Genomic DNA, 24630 nt, shown 5'->3' with positions numbered 1-24630 from the left:
GGGGCAAGCTGCGCCTGTCACCAAGTGCATTTAACCCTCAATGGTGTGGTTGTTTTTTGGCTAAAGCCTACATCAGGGTGAAGCTGTCACACCAAGTGCATTTAACCAGCAATAGTCTGTTCATTTTTTGGCCGTATACAAAATCAGGGGCAAGCTGCGCCTGTCACCAAGTGCATTTAACCCTCAATGGTGTGGTTGTTTTTTGGCTAAAGCCTACATCAGGGTGAAGCTGTCACACCAAGTGCATTTAACCAGCAATAGTCTGTTCATTTTTTGGCCATATACAAAATCAGGGGCAAGCTGCGCCTGTCACCAAGTGCATTTAACCCTCAATGGTGTGGTTGTTTTTTGGCTAAAGCCTACATCAGGGTGAAGCTGTCACACCAAGTGCATTTAACCAGCAATAGTCTGTTCATTTTTTGGCCATATACAAAATCAGGGGCAAGCTGCGCCTGTCACCAAGTGCATTTAACCCTCAATGGTGTGGTTGTTTTCTGGCTAAAGCCTACATCAGGGTGAAGCTGTCACACCAAGTGCATTTAACCAGCAATAGTCTGTTTATTTTTTGGCCATATACTACATCAGGGGCAAGCTGCGCCCGTCACCAAGTGCATTTAACCCTCAGTAGTGTGGTTGGTCAAGCTGTGACACCAAGTGCATTTAACCAGCAATAGTCTGTTCATTTTTTGGCCATATACTACATCAGGGGCAAGCTGCGCCCGTCACCAAGTGCATTTAACCAGCAATAGTGTGGTTATTTTTTGGCCATATCCCAGTCTAATTCTGTCACTAAATCCATACCGGTCACCCAGCGCCTAAATACTAGGCCTCAAATTTATATCCCGCTAAATCTCTCGTTACCGCTGTCCTGTTGTAGCTGGGAAAGTTATTTAGTGTCCGTCAAAGCACATTTTTTGTTCTGGGTTGAAGTACAATTCCCAATTTAGCAATTTCATAATTTAGTGGTTTCTGCTATATCAGAGCTATTTGAAATCTATCCCTAAAAGGGTATATAATATTCAAGGTGCACATTGGGTCATTCAGAATAACTTCACACACACCCGCTACTGTGTATTTTCAAGTCTAATTCTGTCACTAAACCCATACCTGTCACCCAGCGCCTAAATACTAGGCCTCAAATTTATATCCTGCTAAATCTCTCGTTACCGCTGTCCTGTTGTAGCTGGGAAAGTTATTTAGTGTCCGTCAAAGCACATTTTTTGTTCTGGGTTGAAGTACAATTCCCAATTTAGCAATTTCATAATTTAGTGGTTTCTGCTATATCAGAGCTATTTGAAATCTATCCCTAAAAGGGTATATAATATTCAAGGTGCACATTGGGTCATTCAGAATAACTTCACACACACCCGCTACTGTGTATTTTCAAGTCTAATTCTGTCACTAAACCCATACCTGTCACCCAGCGCCTAAATACTAGGCCTCAAATTTATATCCTGCTAAATCTCTCGTTACCGCTGTCCTGTTGTAGCTGGGAAAGTTATTTAGTGTCCGTCAAAGCACATTTTTTGTTCTGGGTTGAAATACAATTCCCAATTTAGCAATTTCATAATTTAGTGGTTTCTGCTATATCAGAGCTATTTGAAATCTATCCCTAAAAGGGTAGATCATATTGAAGGTGCACATAGGGTCATTCAGAATAACTTCACACACACCCGCTACTGTGTATTTCCAAGTCTAATTCTGTCACTAAACCCATACCTGTCACCCAGCGCCTAAATACTAGGCCTCAAATTTATATCCCGCTAAATCTCTCGTTACCGCTGTCCTGTTGTAGCTGGGAAAGTTATTTAGTGTCCGTCAAAGCACATTTTTTGTTCTGGGTTGAAGTACAATTCCCAATTTAGCAATTTCATAATTTAGTGGTTTCTGCTATATCAGAGCTATTTGAAATCTATCCCTAAAAGGGTATATAATATTCAAGGTGCACATTGGGTCATTCAGAATAACTTCACACACACCCGCTACTGTGTATTTCCAAGTCTAATTCTGTCACTAAACCCATACCTGTCACCCAGCGCCTAAATACTAGGCCTCAAATTTATATCCTGCTAAATCTCTCGTTACCGCTGTACTGTTGTTGCTTGGAAAGATATTTAGTGTCCGTCAAAGCACATTTTTTGTTCTGGGTTGAAGTACAATTCCCAATTTAGCAATTTCATAATTTAGTGGTTTCTGCTATATCAGAGCTATTTGAAATCTATCCCTAAAAGGGTATATAATATTCAAGGTGCACATTGGGTCATTCAGAATAACTTCACACACACCCGCTACTGTGTATTTTCAAGTCTAATTCTGTCACTAAACCCATACCTGTCACCCAGCGCCTAAATACTAGGCCTCAAATTTATATCCTGCTAAATCTCTCGTTACCGCTGTACTGTTGTTGCTGGGCAAGATATTTACTGTCCGTCAAAGCACATTTTTTGTTCTGGGTTGAAATACAATTCCCAATTTAGCAATTTCATAATTTAGTGGTTCCTGCTATATCAGAGCTATTTGAAATCTATCCCAAAAAGGGTATATAATATTCAAGGTGCACATAGGGTCATTCAGAATAACTTCACACACACGCTTCTGTGCATTTCCAAGTCTAATTCTGTCACTAAATCCATACCGGTCACCCAGCGCCTAAATACTAGGCCTCAAATTTATATCCCGCTGAATTTGAATACAATACATTGGGCCAAATAATATATTTGTTGTTGTGGTGAACCATAACAATGAGAAAAACATCTAGTAAGGGACGCGGACGTGGACATGGTCGTGGTGGTGTTAGTGGACCCTCTGGTGCTGGGAGAGGACGTGGCCGTTCTGCCACATCCACACGTCCTAGTGTACCAACTACCTCAGGTCCCAGTAGCCGCCAGAATTTACAGCGATATATGGTGGGGCCCAATGCCGTTCTAAGGATGGTAAGGCCTGAGCAGGTACAGGCATTAGTCAATTGGGTGGCCGACAGTGGATCCAGCACGTTCACATTATCTCCCACCCAGTCTTCTGCAGAAAGCGCACAGATGGCGCCTGAAAACCAACCCCATCAGTCTGTCACATCACCCCCATGCATACCAGGGAAACTGTCTCAGCCTCAAGTTATGCAGCAGTCTCTTATGCTGTTTGAAGACTCCGCTGGCAGGGTTTCCCAAGGGCATCCACCTAGCCCTTCCCCAGCGGTGAAAGACATAGAATGCACTGACGCACAACCACTTATGTTTCCTGATGATGAGGACATGGGAATACCACCTCAGCATGTCTCTGATGATGACGAAACACAGGTGCCAACTGCTGCGTCTTTCTGCAGTGTGCAGACTGAACAGGAGGTCAGGGATCAAGACTGGGTGGAAGACGATGCAGGGGACGATGAGGTCCTAGACCCCACATGGAATGAAGGTCGTGCCACTGACTTTCACAGTTCGGAGGAAGAGGCAGTGGTGAGACCGAGCCAACAGCGTAGCAAAAGAGGGAGCAGTGGGCAAAAGCAGAACACCCGCCGCCAAGAGACTCCGCCTGCTACTGACCGCCGCCATCTGGGACCGAGCACCCCAAAGGCAGCTTCAAGGAGTTCCCTGGCATGGCACTTCTTCAAACAATGTGCTGACGACAAGACCCGAGTGGTTTGCACGCTGTGCCATCAGAGCCTGAAGCGAGGCATTAACGTTCTGAACCTGAGCACAACCTGCATGACCAGGCACCTGCATGCAAAGCATGAACTGCAGTGGAGTAAACACCTTAAAACCAAGGAAGTCACTCAGGCTCCCCCTGCTACCTCTTCTGCTGCTGCCGCCTCGGCCTATTCTGCTGCTGCCGCCTCGGCCTCTTCCTCCGCCTCTGGAGGAACGTTGGCACCTGCCGCCCAGCAAACAGGGGATGTACCACCAACACCACCACCACCACCTCCATCACCAAGCGTCTCAACCATGTCACACGCCAGCGTTCAGCTCTCCATCTCACAAACATTTGATAGAAAGCGTAAATTCCCACCTAGCCACCCTCGATCCCTGGCCCTGAATGCCAGCATTTCTAAACTACTGGCCTATGAAATGCTGTCATTTAGGCTGGTGGACACAGACAGCTTCAAACAGCTCATGTCGCTTGCTGTCCCACAGTATGTTGTTCCCAGCCGGCACTACTTCTCCAAGAGAGCCGTGCCTTCCCTGCACAACCAAGTATCCGATAAAATCAAGTGTGCACTGCGCAACGCCATCTGTAGCAAGGTCCACCTAACCACAGATACGTGGACCAGTAAGCACGGCCAGGGACGCTATATCTCCCTAACTGCACACTGGGTAAATGTAGTGGCAGCTGGGCCCCAGGCGGAGAGCTGTTTGGCGCACGTCCTTCCGCCGCCAAGGATCGCAGGGCAACATTCTTTGCCTCCTGTTGCCACCTCCTCCTTCTCGGCTTCCTCCTCCTCTTCTTCCACCTGCTCATCCAGTCAGCCACACACCTTCACCACCAACTTCAGCACAGCCCGGGGTAAACGTCAGCAGGCCATTCTGAAACTCATATGTTTGGGGGACAGGCCCCACACCGCACAGGAGTTGTGGCGGGGTATTGAACAACAGACCGACGAGTGGTTGCTGCCGGTGAGCCTCAAGCCCGGCCTGGTGGTGTGTGATAATGGGCGAAATCTCGTTGCAGCTCTGGGACTAGCCAATTTGACGCACATCCCTTGCTTGGCGCATGTGCTGAATTTGGTGGTGCAGAAGTTCATTCACAACTACCCCGACATGTCAGAGCTGCTGCATAAAGTGCGGGCCGTCTGTTCGCGCTTCCGGCGTTCACATCCTGCCGCTGCTCGCCTGTCTGCGCTACAGCGTAACTTCGGCCTTCCCGCTCACCGCCTCATATGCGACGTGCCCACCAGGTGGAACTCCACCTTGCACATGCTGGACAGACTGTGCGAGCAGCAGCAGGCCATAGTGGAGTTTCAGCTGCAGCACGCACGGGTCAGTCGCACTACAGAACAGCACCACTTCACCACCAATGACTGGGCCTCCATGCGAGACCTGTGTGCCCTGTTGCGCTGTTTCGAGTACTCCACCAACATGGCCAGTGGCGATGACACCGTTATCAGCGTTACAATACCACTTCTATGTCTCCTTGAGAAAACACTTAGGGCGATGATGGAAGAGGAGGTGGCCCAGGAGGAGGAGGAGGAGGAGGAGGAAGAGGGGTCATTTTTAGCACTTTCAGGCCAGTCTCTTCGAAGTGACTCAGAGGGAGGTTTTTGGCAACAGCAGAGGCCAGGTACAAATGTGGCCAGCCAGGGCCCACTACTGGAGGACGAGGAGGACGAGGATGAGGAGGAGGTGGAGGAGGATGAGGATGAAGCATGGTCACAGCGGGGTGGCACCCAACGCAGCTCGGGTCCATCACTGGTGCGTGGCTGGGGGGAAAGGCAGGACGATGACGATACGCCTCCCACAGAGGACAGCTTGTCCTTACCCCTGGGCAGCCTGGCACACATGAGCGACTACATGCTGCAGTGCCTGCGCAACGACAGCAGAGTTGCCCACATTTTAACCTGTGCGGACTACTGGGTTGCCACCCTGCTGGATCCACGCTACAAAGACAATGTGCCCACCTTACTTCCTGCACTGGAGCGTGATAGGAAGATGCGCGAGTACAAGCGCACGTTGGTAGACGCGCTACTGAGAGCATTCCCAAATGTCACAGGGGAACAAGTGGAAGCCCAAGGCCAAGGCAGAGGAGGAGCAAGAGGTCGCCAAGGCAGCTGTGTCACGGCCAGCTCCTCTGAGGGCAGGGTTAGCATGGCAGAGATGTGGAAAACTTTTGTCAACACGCCACAGCTAACTGCACCACCACCTGATACGCAACGTGTTAGCAGGAGGCAACATTTCACTAACATGGTGGAACAGTACGTGTGCACACCCCTCCACGTACTGACTGATGGTTCGGCCCCATTCAACTTCTGGGTCTCTAAATTGTCCACGTGGCCAGAGCTAGCCTTTTATGCCTTGGAGGTGCTGGCCTGCCCGGCAGCCAGCGTTTTGTCTGAACGTGTATTCAGCACGGCAGGGGGCGTCATTACAGACAAACGCAGCCGCCTGTCTACAGCCAATGTGGACAAGCTGACGTTCATAAAAATGAACCAGGCATGGATCCCACAGGACCTGTCCGTCCCTTGTCCAGATTAGACATTAACTACCTCCCCATAACCATATATTATTGGACTCCAGGGCACTTCCTCATTCAATCCTATTTTTATTTTCATTTTACCATTATATTGCAAGGCTACCCAAAGTTGAATGAACCTCTCCTCTGCCTGTGTGCTAGGCCTAAATATATGCCAATGGATTGTTGCAGTGGTGGCTGACGTGAAGCCTCATTCTCTGCTATGACATGCAGACTGATTCTCTGGTGACATGAAGCCAGATTGTCTGTTACGGGACCTCTCTCCTCTGCCTGGGTGCTGGGCCTGAATTTATGACAATGGACTGTTGCAGTGGTGGCTGACGTGAAGCCTGATTCTCTGCTATGACATGCAGACTGATTCTCTGCTGACATGAAGCCAGATCCTCTGTTGCGGGACCTCTCTCCTCTGCCTGGGTGCTGGGCCTAAATTTATGAAAATGGACTGTTGCAGTGGTGGGTGACGTGAAGCCTCATTCTCTGCTATGACATGCAGACTGATTCTCTGCTGACATGAAGCCAGATCGTCTGTTACGGGACCTCTCTCCTCTGCCTGGGTGCTGGGCCTAAATTTATGAAAATGGACTCTTACAGTGGTGGGTGACGTGAAGCCTGATTCTCTGCTATGACATGAAGACTGATTCTCTGCTGACATGAAGCCAGATCCTCTGTTACGGGACCTCTCTCCTCTGCCTGGGTGCTGGGCCTAAATATCTGACAATGGACTGTTGCATTGGTGGCTGACGTGAAGCCTGATTCTCTGCTATGATATGAAGACTGATTCTCTGCTGACATGAAGCCAGATTGTCTGTTACGGGACCTCTCTCCTCTGCCTGTGTGCTAGGCCTAAATATATGCCAATGGATTGTTGCAGTGGTGGCTGACGTGAAGCCTGATTCTCTGCTATGACATGCAGACTGATTCTCTGGTGACATGAAGCCAGATCCTCTGTTACGGGACCTCTCTCCTCTGCCTGGGTGCTGGGCCTAAATTTATGAAAATGGACTGTTGCAGTGGTGGGTGACGTGAAGCCTGATTCTCTGCTATGACATGCAGACTGATTCTCTGGTGACATGAAGCCAGATCCTCTGTTACGGGACCTCTCTCCTCTGCCTGGGTGCTGGGCCTAAATTTATGAAAATGGACTGTTGCAGTGGTGGGTGACGTGAAGCCTCATTCTCTGCTATGACATGCAGACTGATTCTCTGCTGACATGAAGCCAGATTGTCTGTTACGGGACCTCTCTCCTCTGCCTGGGTGCCGGGGCCTAAATATCTGAGAATGGACTGTTCCAGTGGTGGGTGACGGGAAGCCAGATTCTCTGCTATGGAACCTCTCTCCAATTGATTTTGGTTAATTTTTATTTATTTAATTTTTATTTTAATTAATTTCCCTATCCACATTTGTTTGCAGGGGATTTACCTACATGTTGCTGCCTTTTGCAGCCCTCTAGCCCTTTCCTGGGCTGTTTTACAGCCGTTTTAGTGCCGAAAAGTTCGGGTCCCCATTGACTTCAATGGGGTTCGGGTTCGGGACGAAGTTCGGATCGGGTTCGGATCCCGAACCCGAACATTTCCGGGATGTTCGGCCGAACTTCTCGAACCCGAACATCCAGGTGTTCGCTCAACTCTACTCAAAAGCTTTCCCCAGCTGTCTCCTGATCTTTGGTTCCACCTCCCTCTTCTAGACACTGTTGACACACATAGACCCTGCAGTAGGCTCTGCATGCTGGATGAGTGCAACTTCTCTGGGTGTTACAGCTAGGCAAACTTTTTAAAAACAAAACACTCATAATTTTTTTCATGTCAATTTTTTTTAAGACATTACAGGTAGTGACAGCTGTGCAGCCCAGGAATAAATAAGACTGCACATGGCAGCCCACTGAGAGGGAGTGTAAATTCATGTTTGGATTCACATCAGACCTTCATGATTTATTAACCACAGAGAGGTATTACTTTATAGTGAGAAGATTAAATTGGATGTTCTGCCATAGCTCCACAGGAATAAATAACGCTGGCAGATAGTATATTCTCAGCACACACTCATGTACACAAGTGCATAAAATGCATTTATATACTGCTTATATCAGAAGATAATGCAATCTAAGGTATGGAAACCTATTAGGCAATGCTTCAGTAAACACTAAAGCTTTATGGGGTCAATATAGTCGCTCCATATAATAATGTAATTCAGTCATGTTTTAATTTTATTGCTGTTACCAAGCCCTGGAGAGTTTTATGGACTGGTATCGACATTGACTTTGTAGATGACATCTGCTTGTCACATGTGTCACATTCTCCTAATGTCTGTTTTTTTGCAACTATAATTCATAAAAGATGTAATTGGTAGGTTGAATCTCTTACTTTTGTTTTGTATGTAAGTTTCTGTTTCCTGGAAGAAGAAGGGTCATTTGTTTCCAAATGTAACGATTTTATATTAAATAATACAAAGTATGGAATTCTTATTCTTTTTAGCAGTAGTTTTAGCAGCAAGAGTAATGGGACTAATAGTAATAGTAGGAGCAATAACAATATCATTATTGTGTGCCTTCAGCTTCATCTTTACCAACACATCCAGAGAAATAAATATTTTCCTATTCTATTTTTATTAGATACTTTACATGTTAAAATGTATAGTATATCACCGAATCAGCAAAATGGTACAGCAAATGATAGCTTAAAGCTCTATGCTTCCATGGAAATAAGTCATCTAAATCATAACTTTTATTAGATTTCAATAAAATGGTTCACCGGTGACGAGCCAGCCAAAGCGATATCTGCACCAACCAGTGCATACCAAGACACTGATACTAGTCTGGTTTTTCTAGAGCACTAGCCTGATAGTCAAGAGCAGATGGCTTCCATGACTAATGACCATTGACTTGGTAGCCATATGCTCTTGACCAGATATCAACTTAGTGACCAACATTAGTGTCCCCCAGTGTTCACTTATATGATACTTTCAGCATCGTCTTCTAGAACATTAAGGCCTCTTTTACACGAGCGTGTCCGGATAAGGTCCGGATGCATTGCGGCAAACCAGCGCGAGTAGGTACACAATTGCAGTCAGTTTTGACTGCGATTGCAATCAGTTGTTCAGTTTTTATCGCGCGGGTGAAATGCGTTTTGCAAGCACGTGATAAAAAACTGAATGTGGTACCCAGACCCGAACTTCTTCACAGAAGTTCATGTTTGGGTTCAAGTTTGTGTAGATTGTATTATTTCCCCTTATAACATGGTTATAAGGGTAAATAATAGCATTCTGAATACAGAATGCATAGTATAATAGGGCTGGAGGGGTTAAAAAAAATTATAAATAATTTTACTCACCTTAATCCACTTGATCGCGCAGCCGGCATCTCTTCTGTCTTCTTCTTTGAGGAATAGGACCTTTGACGTCACTGCGCTCATCACATAATCTTTTACCATGGTGATGGATCATGTGACAGCCCATGTGATGAGCGCAGTGATGTCATCAAAGGTCCTTTTCCTATCAGATGAAGACAGAGGAGATGCCGGCTGCGCGAACAACTGGATTAAGGTGAGTTAAATTATGTTTTTCTTTTTTTTAAACCCTTCCAGCCCTATTGTATTATGCATTCTGTATTCAGAATGCTATTATTTTCCCTTATAACCATTTTATAAGGGAAAATAATAATGATCGGGTCTCCATCCTGATTGTATCCTAGCAACCGTGCGTGAAAATTGCACCGCATCCGCACTTGCTTGAGGATGCTTGTGATTTTCACGAAGCCCCATTCACTTCTATGGGGCCTGCGTTGCCCCCGTCTGAAAGGGGCCTAAGGGCACGACCACACGGGTTTCTGCATGCAGTCTAGAAGCCAAAACCAGGAATGAGTTAAAAAAAAGAGAAGGTCATATCTGTTCTTTCTACTTTCTCTCCTTTTATGATCAACTCCTGATTTTGGCTTCCAAAACTGCATCAGGAAACCTGACCGTGTGGCCGTGCCCTAAAGGATCTGTACAAAATGGGGTGCGAGTCCACCCTCACAGCAACGTACCAGCTATGAGTGACAGCAGTATAATAACTTAGAAATCTTAAATACATTCATGTTTACCTAGGTTGAAGATAAATGAGTTTATAGAAAACATAATTTTTTTTTAATATTATGCACTTTTTATTGGATACTTTAAAACTTATTTTCATCTTGCTCTTTTTCAGTAATAGTACAGTTTTCATATACAAGAATAATGACAACTAACAAAAAGTACACATTAAAATACCCTTCATAATTACACGGAGAGTAACACGGGGAAGCTTTACTTAGTGCAGCAGAATTGAGGACCCTAAATACCTACTTGTCATTCTGATCAGGTATTTTGGTAAAGGGTAAAAATGTTTTGACAGGCAGATAGATGGTGAAGGAGAAATGAATGCTTCCCATAGAGGTCCGTTTTTAGGCTCTAAGGGTTTTCCCGGTGTTTTATATTGATGCCTTATCCTCCCGAAAACTTTGGTCAACTGAGGAGGCTGCGGCGCTCCGCTGAGTGCTGCTGCCTCTTTGCAGCTTACCAAGCACAACACCTCCACTGGATAGCGGTTGTGCTTGGTATTGCAGCTCAGCCCCATTCACCTGACTAAGCTGTGCCTTAATCATGTGACCGATAAATAAGACATCACTGGCCTAGGAATAGGCTGCGGCGCTCACTGGGGTGCCCCCACCTCTTCAAACAGCTGATCAGTGAAGGTGCTGGGAGTCAAACCTCCGCAAGTGTAATATTGATGACCTATCCTGAAGATAAGTTATCAAAATTACTCAAGTTACAATGGTTTCAACCTACAATGGTCGCCCTGGAACCAATTCATATTGTATCTTGAGGGACTGTATAAGAAGTTTGGGGAAACCAACTGTGTGCTTTGGAAAGAAGAGTTAAAACAGCATAATAATGAGGAGTAATGAGGCCAATAACAGCTTTACAAGCTGCAGAGGTTAGGATTTTTAACCCTTTTAATTCCAGACAAAAAATAAAGAAATCCAGCGTCTAAAAAATTTGTCACTTTATTCCAACATTAAAATCTCCACATACAGGAAAAAACTTACAAGTTCTACGCGTTTCGGACCTAAAAAAAACCCTTAATGGTCCTTACTCATGACAACTATACACTGGAATGCCAGTCCATATAAAGCAATGTCCCCCCAACCAAAAAACTGTCGGAGGTCACATGGTCTACATGGGCTGGAGGCAATTAAAAAGAAATCAACTGCAGCCACCACCACGTACTTAACGCTATATGTGCAAACATTTTATAATGCAGTATATCATATATGTGTCTGCATATTCTTGTCTTAATGGAATTAATAGTACAACCCACATATTGTAATCTGCAGGCAGTACAAGTGATCAAGTACACAGCATGATCCGAAATACAATTGAGGTTTTAATGCTGTATATTTTATCACTTACCGTGGAAGAAAGAGACTTAGGCTGGATTCACACGGGCGTTATGGGTGACGTACAGGAAAAGATGCGGGTGCGTTGCGGGAAAATTCCCGTGAGTGCAAAGCGTTTTAATGCGTTTTGCACACGCGTGAGAAAAATCGGCATGTTTGGTACCCAGACCCAGATTTTATTATTTTCCCTTATAACATGGTTATAAAGAAAAATAATAGCATTCCTAATACAGAATACTTACTAAAATGTCAATTGAGGGGTTAAAAATAATAAACAAATTTAACTCATTCCATCCTTCTTTCTTCTTTCTTCAGGACGTGGGTAAAGGACCTTTGATGATGTCACTGCGCTCATCACATGTGATGGACCATGTGATGAGCGCAGTGACATCATCAAAGGTCCTTTACCCACGTCCTGAAGAAAGAAGAAAGAAGAGGAGATCCGCTACGAGACCAAGTGGATGGGGTGAGTTAAATTTGTTTATTATTTTTTAACCCCTCCATCCCAAATTTACTATGCATTCTGTATTAAGAATGCTATTATTTTCCCTTATAACCATGTTATAAGGGAAAATAATAATGATCGGGTCTCCATCCCGATCGTCTCCTTAGCAACCATGTGTGAAAATCGCGCCGCATCCACACTTGCTTGCGGATGCTTGCGATTTTCACGCAGCCCCATTCACTTCTATGGGGACTGCGTTGCGTGAAAAACGCAAAATATAGAGCATGCTGCGATTTTCACGCAACGCACAAGTGATGCGTGAAAATCACAGCTCGTGTGCACAGCCCCATAGAAATGAATGGGTCCGGATACAGTGCGGGTGCAATGCGTTCACCTCACGCATTGCACCTTCGTGGAATACTCGCCCGTGTGAAAGAGACTTACTGATCTGCATATGCTCACAGCAGATACACCTAGTCTGGCCGCACTTATAACTGCCTTTATTCAATTTTTCAATTCCAGGGAACACAGTTTAGAGGGAACAGTGCACACATATATGGCAGCCATTGAAGTAATATTGATGTAGGGTTTTCCTTGCATGGATTACGGTTAAGAAAGGTCCTCAATGTAAGATCAGAGTGGGTCCCAATAAATCCATAAATCTCCACAGGCCCTTGACTGAGGTATACAGAAAAAAAATCTGTGTATACTTCAGTGTTACTGTGTCTGGTACTCGCAAACAGTACAATTTACTGTATATCCTGAGCTGCGGTACTACACACAGATGTATGCACATAGACGACTCTGTATCAGGTAGTGAAGGTTCTTCAGCACTCCTGTGAGTGTTCCTGCCTTCCCATTCTCATGCACACAACTATATGTATTTTGCAGTCCACAAAACACGGATCCATAACAAAAAACTAATGACATCCGTATGACGTCCTTGTTACATCAGTTTTCTTGCGGATCCATTGCAACAATGCCTGTCCTTGTCCGCAAAACGAACAAGAATAGGACATGTTCTATTTTTTTGTGGAACGGATTTGCTGAGGCGGAATGCACACATTTCCATTTTTTGCGGCCCCGTTGAAATGAATAGTTTCACATACGGACTGCAAAAAAATGGAACGGACAGGGATCTTAATGATAGACCACCAAAATGCCAGAAAACTCCATTATAAACAACACCAAAATACTAATCATTAACAGCATTTGGGGTTATTGCTTGAAGAAAGTGTAAATAAATAAGTCATACCAGCGGGAACCTGGTGGTGGACGATCGGTGAGGTGAAAAGTGTTCATCCCACTGGATAACCCCTTTAGTGAATTAGCTGTGTTACACAATGGTTTGTATATGATATGACGCAGAAAAAAAATATATAAAAAAAAAGGATGTATTAAAAAAGTAGATTAAACAAGGCAGATGTAAGCGTTAACGCACAGACATATAGTTGTGCCGCAACTCTCACATCTGTTATATTAAATGAAACCATTCCAGGTTTCCAGAGCTTATATCAATCATGTGTAAAATACTGGACATACAACACGTCTCCTCCTTTTGATGTATAGATGAAATAAACTTGGAACAAAGATTAAAAAAACAAAAATAAAAAAACGATGTTGCTTGTGTTGTCACCAGGATGTATCTATAAGTTAGAATTATTGCCCACAATAAGTGAAGGGGGAATGTGAAGTACACTGCTCCTGTGAAGTGATGGCCGAACTATAAAAATAATTCTCCTACTAGGATCTCTAGGACATATACTGGTTTACAGTACATGGCCGTTCTGTACACTCAAGCCATTTGGAATATTTTAGTCCTAGCATACACTCCAAATCAGAGGTCGCAATAACACCTGTACAAGTATGATCGACGCCTGTACAGGCAATCTTACTCTCTGAAAAAAGTATCTCTACAAATGAGACTTTCTTTGGGCCAGAGCACTGTATAAGCGCAACCCGTTTAGTCCGTTTAGTCCCTGCTGCCTGCACCATTAATCCTGGCGCTGGTGCTGGTGTCACGGACTGAAGAGACCTCATAGGCTGTACTGTGCTCTGGTATCACTGTCTGAAACCAGGCTCCCACTGTAGTGGCCAGTAGAGATGAGCGAAGTTTAGAAAAATTTGATTCAGCCGCTTCGACGAACTTTGACAAGAAATTCGATTAGTTACTAATTAATTTGTCACGAATCGCGATAAATCAGGTATACCTGTACGTTCCGGTGGCTGAGGGAATGTATTGAGAGGGGTGCTGCAGTGAGCCTGATCCATATACGGTAAATGCCAGCTGTATATATACAGCAGACACCCGACTGCAATGACGGGGAATGGCAATACCGCAGGAATCCCGTGATTTAAACCCCTAGATGCCGCAATCAACAGTGATCGTGGCATCTTTGAGGTAAGATAGAGGGATAAGGCTCCCTCTGCCTTACGCATATACTATAAACCGGATGGTATTTCACTTTAAACAGGTATTTTGGTTAATACCATATGGGCGGAACATGATGGATGGATCAAACATGGCCGCAGGATTATTGCCATAAGTGAAAGGAGCCTAAAAACTAGTTGCCATATAATATGAAGGCCAAACAGTGTTCTGTTGCTGGTTTGGGGTTTGGCTGGTTAGTGCGTGGCACAATATGCAAATTACTGCTGTTGTGGCCTGCAATCTCCTGAAAATGTCACTTTTGTATGAGAATTACATAAAGGGGCCACATAGGGCCAATAATTGACCACTATATACATTTTACCTAATAATTTAAGTTATACTTACCTTTAACCCTAGTATCCTGAAACTACATGTGAAGAGTACCTCGTGGCACAGCAGGTGACCGGCAGTTAGATCCAACAAACTGATAAAAGAGGAGAGAAAAATGGTCATGGGGCATTCCCAAAGTGACACCCTCACCGGCTACCACCCTCACCCCCTAATGATGATAATGCTACCTCTTCACCCAGCTCCCACGTGTGATTGGCTACATCATCATCTACATCTGTTTAGTCATCACTTGTGTCGTCCCTGACCTCTCGCAACATGTGCTCCCACCCGACTGACATCATCGGCAGTTGCATGTCTAGAGGAGTTTGCAGCGGACCTCTCCTGCAAGTCTATACTGGCCTGTAACTGCTGACTGTCCTCACAAAGCTCACTTAAAAGGTGAACAGAGCCAGCGGCAATCATTAATTGGCTAGCAGAAGGAGCAGCAAAAGCTAGAAGTAGGTTCAGGACAGGTGAGGGCAGAGAGGCAGTTCCTGAGCCATGCCAACTAAGCGTGGTGTCAGAGGAACCCATGGATTCTTGACTGTGTGTATCGGTTGTCACTTGAGATGATGTTGAAGAGCAAGTCAACCATTCCAGTACAGCTGAATTGTTGGTCAAAACACAACTGCTAGATGACATTGGCAGCTTTGGCTGCTACCAACCCCTTCTTCTGCTACTACTTGTGCCGGCTACAGCAACATTTTTGCCACTGCCCGTTCCATTTGGAGAGCCCAGGCAACTATCTGTTGGCCATAATGTACATTAACTGTATCAGTAATGTAACAGATTAACTAAGAATGTGGCAGTAGTTGAGCAAGATAAACGCAGCAATATGAGACCGCCTTTTAATACTGAGGCACAGTAATTTTATGTATAAACTATCAGTTTAACTGTGAATGTGGCAGCAGTTGAACAAGATGAACATGGCAATATATTAGATTGCCCTTTAACACTGAGGCACAGTAAGTCTATGTATGAACTAATAGTGTTGAGCGCGAATATTCGATTAGCTAATTTTTCTCGTGAATATCGGCACTTCGATAATTCGAGAATATTTATAATATATTATTTTTTTCATTTTTTTTTCATCTGAACCCAGTAGTGATAGTAAATGTAATGGGTTCAGATGAAAAAAAAAAAAGAAAAAATTATATTTGTATTACGAATATAGCACTATATTCTACATATTCGACAATTCTACCAAGCCAACCCAATAGGAAAGTTGCTTAACGCCCTTACGGGATTCGATTAATGCGCATATTTAATTGCCAATTTTGGGCATAAGATAAACTATATTAAATAATGAAGAATATTCTAATTCAGTGCTGACTAAGATATTTTAGCCTTCTCACATTGGCCCACAAGCAAAAAGCAGGCTGGTAGTGGACCATTACTTGTGGGCCAATGTGAGAAGGCTAAAATATCTTAGTCTATACTGAATTAGAATATTCTTCATTATTTAATATAGTTTATCTTATGCAAAAAATGCACATGCGTACATGAATATTTCAATGATGATGTTTCGCAATAGAATAGTATGAATATAACAAAGTCTCAAATTCGTGACATATCGTAAATTTAAATATGGCACCTGCCGCTCATCACTATAAACTAACAGGTTAACTGTCAATTTGGCAGCAGTTGAATAAGATGCACATGGCGAAATATCAGACCACTCTTTAATAATGAGGCACAGTAAGTCTATGTATAAACTAACAGATTAACTATGAAATTGCAAAAAATGGTGTGGTGTTAAAAGGCAGGAAGTGCTCAACCCCATATGCAGTTGTGCATCTATACCCAGGGAAGCAGATTGTGCACTCACAGCCTCCTCCATCCTCCCATTGCAAGCATGGCTGCATGCTGGAGGTAACTGTGAGTTTGATGTGAGTCGGACCTTATGCTCCTGTAATTCGCCCAATGGCTCCTGGTATTGCCCATATGGCACAGGTAAGTTAGCGTTAGGTCCCGAGCTAGGGTGCTCGGGTTCAGATATGTCCTTGATATAAGGATATATTGGCTAAATTCTCAATTTTAACACCATTTTGAGGGTTTAGTCAGACTTGTTTGTTTGCATCCACAGTAGTGCACCTTCCTTATTAATGTTTATTTCATATAACTATGAAGCTGGCAGCAGTTCACAAAAATACACCTAGCAATGCAGATGCAGCCGTGCTAAACTTAATGGTTAACGCCTTAAGTAAAAAATAGCAATTAAAAAATAACTATGTTTTCAATGGATTTCAATGGCTTTGTTCACAAGATAACCAAGAAAACACTGTGCCATGTGTTATCAGAGTCAATTTTAGCTCAGCTAAATCTGTATATTAGACCATCCTTTAATACTGGGGAACAGTAAGTCTATGTATAAACGAACAGATTAACTTTGAATGTGGCATCAGTTGAACAAGATGCACACTGCAATATATTACACTACCCTTTAATACTGAGGCACAGTAGGTCAATCTATAAAATAACATATTACCTATGAATGTGGCAGCAGTTCAACAAAATGCACACAGCAATATATTAGACCTCCCTTTAATACTAAGGCACAGTAAGTATATGTATAAACTAACAGATTTACTGTAAATGTGGCAGCAGTTGAACAAGATGCACACGGCAATATATTAGACTGCCCTTTATTACTAAAGCACAGTAAGTATATGTATAAACTAACAAATTAACTGAGAATGTGGCAGCAGATCCATAAGATGTACACGGCGATTACACTCATCCTGCTGTCAACCTATGCTCTCCCTACAGTCTCAAAAACCTCTCCATACAATCTCCCTGCACTGTCCACTGTGCACGCTGAAATCGCAGACCGTGCGGGATGAGGCTTTTATATGGCTGTGACATCACAGGGGGTGGCTATCTGTGCATTGACTGGCTGCACAGCATTATGGGTCATATCTAGTGATGATCGAGCATGCTCGGCCAAACACCTGTTCGGCTCGAGCATCTCGATGCTCAGCACATGGCGGTACTAGACCGAGTACTGCATGTGCTCAAGCACATTGCTCGACTTTCCTCCCTGCACGTTTATTGGCTGCTACGCAGCCAACAAACGTGCAGGGAGGTACTGGCACGCACTGTAATGCCGTAGCCATGTTGGCAACTGGCATAACAGTGATTGGTGGGCTGGAACGCGTCATCGGATGCTATAAATTACCCGATGACATGTGTTTGGCTCAGTCTTAGTCAGGGAAAGCTGAGCATAGGAAGGGACAGACAGTGTAGGGACTGTTATTGGAAGATTTTTATTACAAAAACTTTTCAGTGACCCAAAAGTCCTTTTAAGGACTATTGTGTGTGTGACAGCAGCAATATATGTTTGTAGCGCAACCTGCGCTAAATTGCTCAGTCTTAGGGAGAGCTGTGCATAGGAAGGGACAGAGTGTAGGGAGTGTTATTGGAAGATTTTTATTAGAAAAACTTTTCAGAGACCCATAAGTCCTTTTAAGGACTTTTGTGTCTGACAGCAGCAATATATATTTATAGTGCATCCTGCACTAAATAGCGTCTAATAGGCCGCTGCGGACAGTTAAATTATCCGCGCCACATCTCCTGTGTAAAGTGTGCGCATCTCTAAAATATCTGTGACATCCAGTTTACTTTTTCCGTAGACAGTGTCTGCTGAGGACAGTTAAATTATCTGAGCCACATCTCCTGTGTAAAGAGCGCGCATCCCTAAAATATCTGTGACAGTCTAGTGTACTTTTTTATTAGGCGGTGTCTGCTGCGTACAGTGACATTAAGAGTGCCACATCTCCAGTGTAAAGTGTGCGCCTAAAATTTTTATCTGTGACATACAGTGTACTTTTTACATAGACGCTTAGGACAGTGACATTACCGGTGGTACCTCTCCTCCTGTATAACATTTCCTCATCCCAAATACCTGTGACATTCCCTGTAATTTTTTATTAGCCGCTGGTGACAGCATTGACATTATCTGCGGGATATCTCCTATGTGAAGTTTCCACATCCCAAATACCTTTTTAAAAAAAATTGCGCATACACTTTCAAATCCTACGCTACTGTATGTGTGACATACTTTCAAGCATATATCACATTTCAAATGAAGAAGGCGAGCAGTAAGGGACAGGGAAGTGGCCATGATGCTGATGGTGCACGCAGAGGCCGTGGCTCTTGGCGTGTTTAAACTGTGCCTGCTGCCAGAGCACAAGAAAAACATGTCATCCACGATACCTAGCTTTATGTCCCAGTTTGCAGGGCAGCACAGGACACCACTCTTGAAGTCAGACCAGTGCGACCAGGTGGTTGGTTGGATTGCAGAAGATAATGCTTTCAGTCAGTTACTCCTGCCTCCCACCATGGAGAGTCTGGCCAAACACGTGATCCCACACTCGGATATTCTGAGGACCTCTTTTCCTCGCCATTCCTTGATTTGGCCCTCTCGCCAAGCACGCTTGACGAGGAACAGATCTTGTGCCCTGATTCTCAAACTTGAGCATCCACAGTCACAAGAAGATGATGGTGGGGAACGGCAATTACTGTTTAATGCAGTGGATGATGATGAGGCACAGTTGCAAATAAGTCAACAGCAATTATTGTCTCAAGAGGTTGAAGAAGAGAATGAGACACAGTTATCAGTCACTGAGGTTGTGATTAGGTCAACAAGTCAGGAGGATGAGCAGAGTGAGGAAGTGGAAGAGGAGGTGGTGGACGATGAAGTCACTAACCCAACCTGGGAAGGTGGAAAGCCAAGCGAGGGCAGCAGTACAGAGGGGGAGGGATCTGCTGCACCGCAACAGGCTGAAAGAGGCAGTGGAGTGGCAAAAGGGAGAAGGCGGGCCACACCAAACAGGCCCGCAACTGTTCCATGGAGCCCCCACTTGCGGAAATCTTCCTTGCCAAGGGGTAGGTGTTCCGCAGTATGGCGCTTTTTTGAGAAAAGTGCAGATGACAAAAGAATTGTAATTTGCAACCTGTGCCATACAAAAATGAGCAGGGGCGTGAACACTAGCATCCTCACCACCACCAGCATGATCCGCCACGTGGCATCAAAGCACCGTAATAGGTGGGCTGAACGCATGAGTCCACAATCTGTGTCTGCCGGTCACACCACTGCTTCCACTTCCCCGGTGTTACTTGCTGGCCAATCCCCTGTCCAAGTTGCAGGCCCGGATGCCTCCCGCCCTGCACTTGGACCTTTGCAAACACCATCCACTTCTGTGTCCCAGCGCAGCGTCCAAATGTCCTTACCCCAGGCATTTTAACGAGTGCAAATACCCAGCCACCCACTCAGGCCATAGCACTAAATGCGTAGCTTTCCAAATTACTTGCCCTGGAAATGTTGCCATTTAGGCTTGTGAACACTCAGTCCCCAGCCGCCACAATATTTCAAGGTGTGCCGTGCCCACCTTACACCAACATGTGTCCCGTAACATCACACGTGCCCTGACCAACGCAGTTACTGGGAAGTTCCACTTAACCACGGACACATGGACAAGTGCATTTGGCCAGGGACGTTACATTTCCCTGACGGCACACTGGGTGAATGTTGTGGAGGCCGGGAGCGAGTCGTACCCTGGGATGGTACAGGTGCTACTGACGCCAAGGATTGCGAGCCCTACATCGATCAGGGTTTCCGCCAGCACCTAGGTGTGCGGCACCAGTCAGTCATCAGTCGGTAGCTGGAAGTAGTGTAGTACTGCAGCGGGGAAGCGACAACAGGCCAGTGCTGAAGCTGATATGCTTAGGGGACAAACAGCACACCGCCGCAGAGCTGTGGCAGGGGATAAGAGACCAGACTGTTCTTGCCACTCAAGCTAGAACCAGGCATGGTTTTGTCTCATAATGGCTGTAACTTGGTGACGGCTTTGGAGCTCGGCAAGCTCAGACACATCCCATGCCTAGCCCATGTCTTAAACTTAGTGGTTTAGCAGTTTCTCAGAACCTACTCCAATTTGCCTAAGCTACTAATGAAGGTGTGCCGTGCGTGTGCACATTTCCACAAGTCATCGATAGCTTTTGTGCCACGTGAGCACGTGCTGGAACTCCACGTTCCACATGCTGGCCAGGCTTTGTGTGCAGCAGAGGGCAGTAGTGGAATACTAGCTGCAACATGGTCGTCGCCTTTCTATTCAGCTTCTGCTATTCACAAGCGAGGAGTGGGCATGGATGTCTGACCTCTGTGAGGTTTTAAGAAACTTTGAGGAATCAACACAGATGATGAGCGTCGATAACGCTTTTATCAGCATAACCATCCCACTTCTGTGTCTACTCAAACGCTTGCTGCTCACAATTAAGGATGACGCTTTGCACGTGGAAGAAGTGGAAATGGAAGAAGACATTACACAGGGTGATAGCCAGTAGAGTTGAGCGAACACCTGGATGTTCGGGTTCGAGAAGTTCGGCCGAACATCCCGGAAATGTTCGGGTTCGGGATCCGAACCCGATCCGAACTTCGTCCCGAACCCGAACCCCATTGAAGTCAATGGGGACCCGAACTTTTCGGCACTAAAAAGGCTGTAAAACAGCCCAGGAAAGAGCTAGAGGGCTGCAAAAGGCAGCAACATGTAGGTAAATCCCCTGCAAACAAATGTGGATAGGGAAATGAATTAAAATAAAAATTAAATAAATAAAAATTAACCAAAATCAATTGGAGAGAGGTTCCATAGCAGAGAATCTGGCTTCCCGTCACCCACCACTGGAACAGTCCATTCTCAGATATTTAGGCCCCGGCACCCAGGCAGAGGAGAGAGGTCCCGTAACAGAGAATCTGTCTTCATGTCAGCAGAGAATTAGTCTGCATGTCATAGCAGAGAATGAGGCTTCACGTCAGCCACCACTGCAACAGTCCATTGGCATATATTTAGGCCCAGCACCCAGGCAGAGGAGGGAGGTCCCGTAACAGAGAATCTGTCTTCATGTCAGCAGAGAATTAGTCTGCATGTCATAGCAGAGAATGAGGCTTCACGTCAGCCACCACTGCAACAGTCCATTGGCATATATTTAGGCCCAGCACACACACAGGCAGAGGAGAGAGGTCCCGTAACAGAGAATCTGGCTTCATGTCAGCAGAGAATCAGTCTGCATGTCATAGCAGAGAATGAGGCTTCACGTCAGCCACCACTGCAACAGTCCATTGGCATATATTTAGGCCCAGCACACACACAGGCAGAGGAGAGAGGTCCCGTAACAGAGAATCTGTCTTCATGTCAGCAGAGAATTAGTCTGCATGTCATAGCAGAGAATGAGGCTTCACGTCAGCCACCACTGCAACAGTCCATTGGCATATATTTAGGCCCAGCACACACACAGGCAGAGGAGAGAGGTCCCGTAACAGACAATCTGGCTTCATGTCAGCAGAGAATTAGTCTGCATGTCATAGCAGAGAATGAGGCTTCACGTCAGCCACCACTGCAACAGTCCATTGGCATATATTTAGGCCCAGCACACACACAGGCAGAGGAGAGAGGTCCCGTAACAGAGAATCTGTCTTCATGTCAGCAGAGAATTAGTCTGCATGTCATAGCAGAGAATCAGGCTTCACGTCACCCACCACTGCAACAGTCCATTGGCATATATTTAGGCCCAGCACCCAGGCAGAGGAGGGAGGTCCCGTAACAGAGAATCTGTCTTCATGTCAGCAGAGAATTAGTCTGCATGTCATAGCAGAGAATGAGGCTTCACGTCACCCACCACTGCAACAGTCCATTGGCATATATTTAGGCCTAGCACACAGGCAGAGGAGAGGTTCATTCAACTTTGGGTAGCCTCGCAATATAATGGTAAAATGAAAATAAAAATAGGATTGAATGAGGAAGTGCCCTGGAGTCCAATAATATATGGTTATGGGGAGGTAGTTAATGTCTAATCTGGACAAGGGACGGACAGGTCCTGTGGGATCCATGCCTGGTTCATTTTTATGAACGTCAGCTTGTCCACATTGGCTGTAGACAGGCGGCTGCGTTTGTCTGTAATGACGCCCCCTGCCGTGCTGAATACACGTTCAGACAAAACGCTGGCTGCCGGGCAGGCCAGCACCTCCAAGGCATAAAAGGCTAGCTCTGGCCACGTGGACAATTTAGAGACCCAGAAGTTGAATGGGGCCGAACCATCAGTCAGTACGTGGAGGGGTGTGCACACGTACTGTTCCACCATGTTAGTGAAATGTTGCCTCCTGCTAACACGTTGCGTATCAGGTGGTGGTGCAGTTAGCTGTGGCGTGTTGACAAAAGTTTTCCACATCTCTGCCATGCTAACCCTGCCCTCAGAGGAGCTGGCCGTGACACAGCTGCCTTGGCGACCTCTTGCTCCTCCTCTGCCTTGGCCTTGGGCTTCCACTTGTTCCCCTGTGACATTTGGGAATGCTCTCAGTAGCGCGTCTACCAACGTGCGCTTGTACTCGCGCATCTTCCTATCACGCTCCAGTGCAGGAAGTAAGGTGGGCACATTGTCTTTGTAGCGTGGATCCAGCAGGGTGGCAACCCAGTAGTCCGCACAGGTTAAAATGTGGGCAACTCTGCTGTCGTTGCGCAGGCACTGCAGCATGTAGTCGCTCATGTGTGCCAGGCTGCCCAGGGGTAAGGACAAGCTGTCCTCTGTGGGAGGCGTATCGTCATCGTCCTGCCTTTCCCCCCAGCCACGCACCAGTGATGGACCCGAGCTGCGTTGGGTGCCACCCCGCTGTGACCATGCTTCATCCTCATCCTCCTCCACCTCCTCCTCATCCTCGTCCTCCTCGTCCTCCAGTAGTGGGCCCTGGCTGGCCACATTTGTACCTGGCCTCTGCTGTTGCCAAAAACCTCCCTCTGAGTCACTTCGAAGAGACTGGCCTGAAAGTGCTAAAAATGACCCCTCTTCCTCCTCCTCCTCCTCCTCCTCCTGGGCCACCTCCTCTTCCATCATCGCCCTAAGTGTTTTCTCAAGGAGACATAGAAGTGGTATTGTAACGCTGATAACGGTGTCATCGCCACTGGCCATGTTGGTGGAGTACTCGAAACAGCGCAACAGGGCACACAGGTCTCGCATGGAGGCCCAGTCATTGGTGGTGAAGTGGTGCTGTTCTGTAGTGCGACTGACCCGTGCGTGCTGCAGCTGAAACTCCACTATGGCCTGCTGCTGCTCGCACAGTCTGTCCAGCATGTGCAAGGTGGAGTTCCACCTGGTGGGCACGTCGCATATGAGGCGGTGAGCGGGAAGGCCGAAGTTACGCTGTAGCGCAGACAGGCGAGCAGCAGCAGGATGTGAACGCCGGAAGCGCGAACAGACGGCCCGCACTTTATGCAGCAGCTCTGACATGTCGGGGTAGTTGTGAATGAACTTCTGCACCACCAAATTCAGCACATGCGCCAAGCAAGGGATGTGCGTCAAATTGGCTAGTCCCAGAGCTGCAACGAGATTTCGCCCATTATCACACACCACCAGGCCGGGCTTGAGGCTCACCGGCAGCAACCACTCGTCGGTCTGTTGTTCTATACCCCGCCACAACTCCTGTGCGGTGTGGGGCCTGTCCCCCAAACATATGAGTTTCAGAATGGCCTGCTGACGTTTACCCCGGGCTGTGCTGAAGTTGGTGGTGAAGGTGTGTGGCTGACTGGATGAGCAGGTGGAAGAAGAGGAGGAGGAAGCCGAGAAGGAGGAGGTGGCAACAGGAGGCAAAGAATGTTGCCCTGCGATCCTTGGCGGCGGAAGGACGTGCGCCAAACAGCTCTCCGCCTGGGGCCCAGCTGCCACTACATTTACCCAGTGTGCAGTTAGGGAGATATAGCGTCCCTGGCCGTGCTTACTGGTCCACGTATCTGTGGTTAGGTGGACCTTGCCACAGATGGCGTTGCGCAGTGCACACTTGATTTTATCGGA

The sequence above is a fragment of the Bufo gargarizans genome, chromosome 1 (genome assembly GCF_014858855.1).
Source record: "Bufo gargarizans isolate SCDJY-AF-19 chromosome 1, ASM1485885v1, whole genome shotgun sequence".
NCBI lineage: Eukaryota > Metazoa > Chordata > Amphibia > Anura > Bufonidae > Bufo > Bufo gargarizans.
The sequence above is the reverse complement of the archived record's forward strand: the minus strand, read 5'-3'. Positions refer to the sequence as shown.